Source organism: Ovis aries, chromosome 7, assembly GCF_016772045.2.
Source record: "Ovis aries strain OAR_USU_Benz2616 breed Rambouillet chromosome 7, ARS-UI_Ramb_v3.0, whole genome shotgun sequence".
Classification (NCBI taxonomy): Eukaryota; Metazoa; Chordata; class Mammalia; order Artiodactyla; family Bovidae; genus Ovis; species Ovis aries.
Genome location: NC_056060.1, coordinates 15,885,944 through 15,891,943, shown reverse-complemented (window position 1 = coordinate 15,891,943; position 6,000 = coordinate 15,885,944). Strand labels below are relative to the sequence as shown.

Here is a 6,000-nt window from a genome sequence, read left to right as displayed (position 1 = left end):
AGCCTGCTAGTCCTCCCTGGGAAGGAAGGTTGTTTATCAGGCTCACAAATGTGTTTAGTGATAATAAACCTGAAGACAGAGGGCTGCAGACCCCTCCTGATGGTAGAGGGGCAACTTGGAAGAGGGTCCTTACCAGAACCGGACCATGCTGGGACCCTGATCTCCGACTCCAGCCTCCTGAACTGTGAGAAATAAATTCTGTAGTTTATAAGACCTCCAGGTTATGGTACTGTGCTATAGCAGTCCAAACAGACTAAGACAGAAATAACCAGCACTTGTTAAAACTTACTACCTGCCAAGCACCTTATACACATTAATTTATTTAATCATTTTACCATTTCCCTATCTGACAGGTACCATTATTATTGTTGTCTCCATTTTACAGATGAGGAAACTGAGAGCAGACCTTGAAACCTTTTGTCTACTTTGTTCAACTCCAGCACCTAGAACCTAGGAATGCGACAAACTCATCCAGTAAGCAGCACTGAAATGTCCTCTAACGCAGAGCCTGGGGCCAACAATGGCCCAGATGGTGGCACAGTGGGGCCATGGGGATGCGTGGAGGCTTAGATGCCATCGAGAAGTTCTGCCTCTCCCTCCTGTCCTTTTTCCTTCCCTACATATTTTCCAAGGGCTTCCTATTTGTGGAACGTGTGCACAGAGAGGAATCAGATTTCCCTTCTGGCCCAAGTGGGTTATAATTACAATGTAATAAGCAGTGATAACCTATGCAGAAAAACTACAGTAAAGTAATTTTTTAAAAACCCAAACAGGAGCAAACAGTGTGCTGGAACAAGTTTGCCATCCTCAAATCGGCTCACTCATCCAAGGAGCCTGCATGGGGCTAAGCCCTGGGATGCAGGGATGAGTGTGAACTAGGCCCCCTTCTGGTGGGACAAGGCTTCCTCCCTCAAGGGTAGCAAAGGCTTGGGGAGAGCAGCTGAGCGGAAGAGGCTCTAAACTTGAGGCCTGCCGCCCGCATCCCTCTTCCCTCTGCTCCAAAGGGTGCTTTCCCCAGAGCTGGCCCAGTCCAGTCCAGAGGGCAGGCTCCAGGGCTCCGGCCTGTTGAGGAAAGCAGGTCAGTAAGCCTTGCCCCAGGCCTTGGGGCTGCTGGTCCCCTTTCAGTGCCCCTCTGGCCTCCCTCCCGCCCTCCGCGGTGCCTGGCAGCGGGCCCCAGCTTTCCCGGGCTGGCTGCTCACTCGCGCACGGGGCCCAGAGCTGTCCACAGACAGCGCGGCCACCTCCCCCCACCCCAGCCCCAGAGCTCTGCGCCGTGATGGATGGCGCTGCTCTGCTCCTGGTCCCAGAGAGCTCCTTTGAATAATAACTTGGCAAAATTACTCTTTTTTTTTTTTTTTTGCTTTCCCTATTTCTGATTCATTGGCTCTTTCTAAGTCATTCATCTCTTTTGAGTTAGAGGAAGAAAGAAGAAGAATGAGGAAGAAGAAGAGGAAGTATCGCAGGGTTACAAGGGACCCTGAGTCCCACCTCCTTATTCTACAGGGGGAGCTGGAGGCGGAGCGTGGATTCCTATAGGAATCCTGACCTCCACTCATAGAAGAGAAGCAACTGTGGGAGGGATGGGAGACTGGGAGGCAGGGAGGCAGGGATCTTTCTAGGGACTCTTCAGTTGCACCTTGAAGGCAGCTGCCTACTGTATCCACATGCAAGGCTGGTCCAGTCTGCCGGCAGAGATCTTGGAGTTTCTTTATCCTTGAAGGGGCAGAGCAGAGCAGGGAAAGGGAGTAGAGACAGACGGGGCTTCCAGTGAGTTGTGGCAGCTCACCAACACCAACACATGATCACCTACTATGTGCCAGGCATGGAGGAGACAAAGATGCGTAGACACTGTTCCTACCCTCAAGGGGTTCACAGACAGGTACAGGTAAAGCTGATGCCTGCGGCAGGTGCTGTAGGGGAAGTAGTCCCGATGCGATCACACAGAGGAGGTTGTTCTACGCCGGGAGGGAGCAGCAACCAGGTCTTCACAGATGAGCTGATAAAATGTTCTGAGATCTCAATCTGAAGGTGGGGAAGAACGCTCCAAATGTCAGGCACTGCAGAAGCAAAGGCGTGAAGGTGTGAAATGGCATAGTGTTCCGGGCAACGCTGAGTTCTACCTCATTTTTAGAATATGAAGGTGAAATGGATGTTGGCCAGACAGAGGAAGAAGGGCCAGTCTGCAGAACTGAATCAAGTGCTCGTGCAGGAAGGCCTGTGTGCCAGTCTTGGCAGTCTGATGACTGTGACAGGACAATTATCCAACAGGAAGGGGTCTAATCAGATCTGCAACAGTGCGGAGGATGGATCAGGCCCGGAGAGGCTGGAGAAAGGAAGACCAACCAGGAGATCATATAATACTCCAGGCAACAGTCTATGGAAGGACTGAACCGAGGCAGGACCGACACAGGAGGGAATGGATGTGAGAAACACATTGGCAGCGCCTGGTGGCTGGCTGAGGGATGAAGATGGGGAGACAGAGGAGTCAAGGGTACCTGGCTGATGCCACCAGCTGAAACAGGGATCACAGTGCAGAAGCTTTCACGAACCACTGCCAAGCACCTGGTAGATGGTAGTGCTATTCCAGACATAGAGACAGAGACGAATAATTCATTTCCCTTGGATGTACTTCTCTATTCTTTAAAGACAAGCTTAATCTGTATACACATATGTCCAAACAAGTTTGGGAGAATCTCAGAACTTTGTTCTTTTACCAAAAAAAAAAAAAAATATATATATATATATATATATATATATATATATATATATACCCATTCCCTCCCTCACTTCCTCCTGCCCCCTCTCCGCCCCCCACCCCCACTGAAACCCACTTCCTGATTTATTTTGTTTTCTCCAGGAGGCAACACTCATGCAACTGGGGTGATTCCAGGTGGTGTAGGATTAGGGCAGCTAATTTGGGGCCACTATCACAGAGCTAATGTTGGGAGGCGGGAAGCTTCCTTGAGAGTGGTCTTTCTCCAGCCATCTCTGCCTTTCTGCTGGAGTCTTCTTCCCCCCTGGGATGGATTTCCCTGTAAAATAAATGTCTTGTCTGAATTAATCTTATTTTTAAAAGGAGAGAGTCATCATGTTGTAAAGACAGATCATAAAAAGATGCATCAATCTGTCAGGAAGGCTGGTTAATGTGAGTATTTGTTTAGCAGAGTCAGTGCCCCCGAAGCAGTCTTTCTGGACCAGCCCTGGGCCTGGAAGGGCCTTTAATTTGAATACTTAGAGCACATTTGGCCGGCAGCTTTGCATTCTGAGTCTGGGCACTGGCGCAGCCTTACTCTGTAGAAGAGGGGAGAGCGCCCCCAGTGTAAGGGGTCCATTCCCAGGGCGAGCAGTGCCCCAGACACTCCCGTTGGAGAACTAATCAATATGAGGGGTCTTTAGAAGACACTTCAGATGCTGTCTCCATTCTGCATTATTCTTTTTGGGCTTCTTTTATTCCTATCAGGCTTCCCTGGTGGCTCAGCTGGTAAAGAATCCACCTGTAATGCAGGAGACCTGGGTTTGATCCCTGGGTTGGGAAGATCCCCCGGAGAAGGGAAAGGCTACCCACTCCAGTATTCTGGCCTAGAGAATGCCATGGATTATATAGTCCATGGGGTTGCAAAGAGTCAGACACAATTAAGTGACTTTCACTTCAGACGCTCTCTCCATTCTGCTTTATTCTTTTAAAAAGGACGCAGATAAAAACCGAGTAATATATGAAGTGCATGGTATAAAAATTCTATGCTGTGAAACATTCCATGGGTAATACAGAAATACATGAAATAGAACAGAGAGCACTGCTCAAAGTGCTCCTTTACCTCCTTCCAGTTGACCACTGGGCACTGTTAGGTGTGTGTCCTTCTTACCCTCTTCCAACACATTTCTATTTACCTGCATGATACACAGACACTGTTTGTTTTTTGCTGGACGGAATGGAAACACATCAAAACATGGCATTTGAATTTTTAATTAACCTTCTATTTTGGATTTTTTTAATACAGCTATAAAACTAATTCATGTTTGTCATAAAAATTTCCAAAATGATAGAGGGGTGGAATATAAAATGGTGAAAAAAAAACAACAACCTAACACCGTCCTTTCCACTCACTCAGAGCAGATATAACACATCTCTGTGTAACTTTTTGGAAAGACCATGCATGTAGAAGCGTTTAAATGTGCACACGTTCATCTGTTCATTGAGGGAGGGAGGGCTCCGAGAGGTCGCAGGGCAGATCAAGGTCACAGAGCAAATGCAGAGGCCGCCTCCTAGATCTCAGAGGGCAAAAGCCTTTCCGCACTGCACAGTTCTCGGGAGTTTGCCCGCAACTGGTCTCAACTGGAGTGCCTAATCTCTCCAAGCTTCAATACTTTGGCCACCTGATGCAAAGAGCTGACTCATTAGAAAAGACCCTGATGGTGGGAAAGATTGAAAGCAGAAGGAGCAACATCACTCATTATCAGAGAAATGCAAATCAAGACCACAATGAGGTACCATTTCACACCAGTCAGAATGGCTGCGATCCAAAAGTCTACAAGCAATAAATGCTGGAGAGGATGTGGAGAAAAGGGAACCCTCTTACACTGTTGGTGGGAATGCAAACTAGTACAGCCACTATGGAAAACAGTGTGGAGATTCCTTAAAAAATTGCAAATAGAACTACCTTATGACCCAGCAATCCCACTGCTGGGCATACACACCGAGGAAACCAGAATGGAAAGAGACACATGTACCCCAATGTTCATTGCAGCACTGTTTACAATAGCCAGGACACGGAAACAACCTAGATGTCCATCAGCAGATGAATGGATAAGAAAGCTGTGGTACATATACACAATGGAGTATTACTCAGCCATTAAAAAGAATACATTTGAATCAGTTCTAATCAGATGGATGAAATTGGAGCCGATTATACAGAGTGAAGTAAGCCAGAAAGAAAAACACCAATACAGTATCAGTTCAGTTCAGTTCAGTTCAGTCACTCAGTCGTGTCCGACTCTTTGAGACCCCATGAATCGCAGCACTCCAGGCCTCCCTGTTCATCACCAACTCCCGGAGTTCACTCAGACTCATGTCCATCCAGTCCGTGATGCCATCTAGCCATCTCATCCTGGGTCGTCCCTTTCTCCTACTGCCCCCAATCCCTCCCAGCATCAGAGTCTTTTCCAATGAGTCAACTCTTCGCATGAGGTGGCCAAAGTACTGGAGTTTCAGCTTTAGCATGATTCCTTCCAAAGAAATCCCAGGGCTGATCTCCTTCAGAATGGACTAGTTGGATCTCCTTGCAGTCCAAGGGACTCTCAAGAGTCTTCTCCAACAACACAGTTCAAAAACATCAATTCTTCGGTGCTCAGCCTTCTTCACAGTCCAACTCTCACATCCATACATGACCACAGGAAAAACCATAGCCTTGATTAGACGGACCTAAGTTGGCAAAGTAATGTCTCTGCTTTGAATATGCTATCTAGGTTGGTCATAACTTTTCTTCCAAGGAGTAAGCGTCTTTTAATTTCATGGCTGCAGTCACCATCTGCGGTGATTTTGGAGCCCAAAATACTAACACATATATATAGAATATAGAAAGATGGTAGCGATAACCCTGTATGTGAGACAGCAAAAGAGACACAGATGTATAGAATGGACTTTTGGACTCTGAGGGAGAGGGAGAAGGTGGGATGATTTGGGAGAATGGCATTGAAACATGTATACTATCATGTAAGAAATGAAGTGCCAGTCTATGTTTGATACAGGATACAGGATGCTTGGGGCTGGTGCACGGGGATGATCCAGAGAGATGGTATGGGGTGGGAGGTGGGAGGGGGGTTCAGGATTGGGAGCTCATATACACCCGTGGTGGATTCATGTCAATGTATGGCAAAACCAATACAGTATTGTAAAGTAAAATAAAGTAAAAATAAAATAAAAAAAGAAACACCAATATCGATAAACATATGAAAAAATAACCTTTAATAAAGAAATACAAATCAAAAAAAAAAAAAGAAAGC

The 6,000-nt window shown here is 46.9% G+C and overlaps 1 protein-coding gene across 6 annotated transcripts in view; it reads right to left on the bottom strand.

Annotated features, from left to right (window-relative positions):
* Positions 1–282: 282 nt before the first annotated feature.
* Positions 283–6,000, bottom strand: part of NOX5 (NADPH oxidase 5) — a 74,836-nt gene continuing 69,118 nt past the window's right edge. For 4 of the 6 annotated variants that reach the window (XR_009601335.1, XR_009601331.1, XR_009601332.1 and 1 more), the window contains 3 exons: positions 3,816–3,888; positions 2,496–3,032; positions 283–2,057 (listed from right to left, as the gene is read on the bottom strand). The gene's annotated coding sequence lies outside the window, so the exon portion shown is untranslated. Of the gene's footprint in view, positions 2,058–2,495; positions 3,033–3,815; positions 3,889–6,000 lie in introns of those variants that run through there. The other 2 variants (XR_009601334.1, XR_006060309.2) reach the window with 2 other exon arrangements.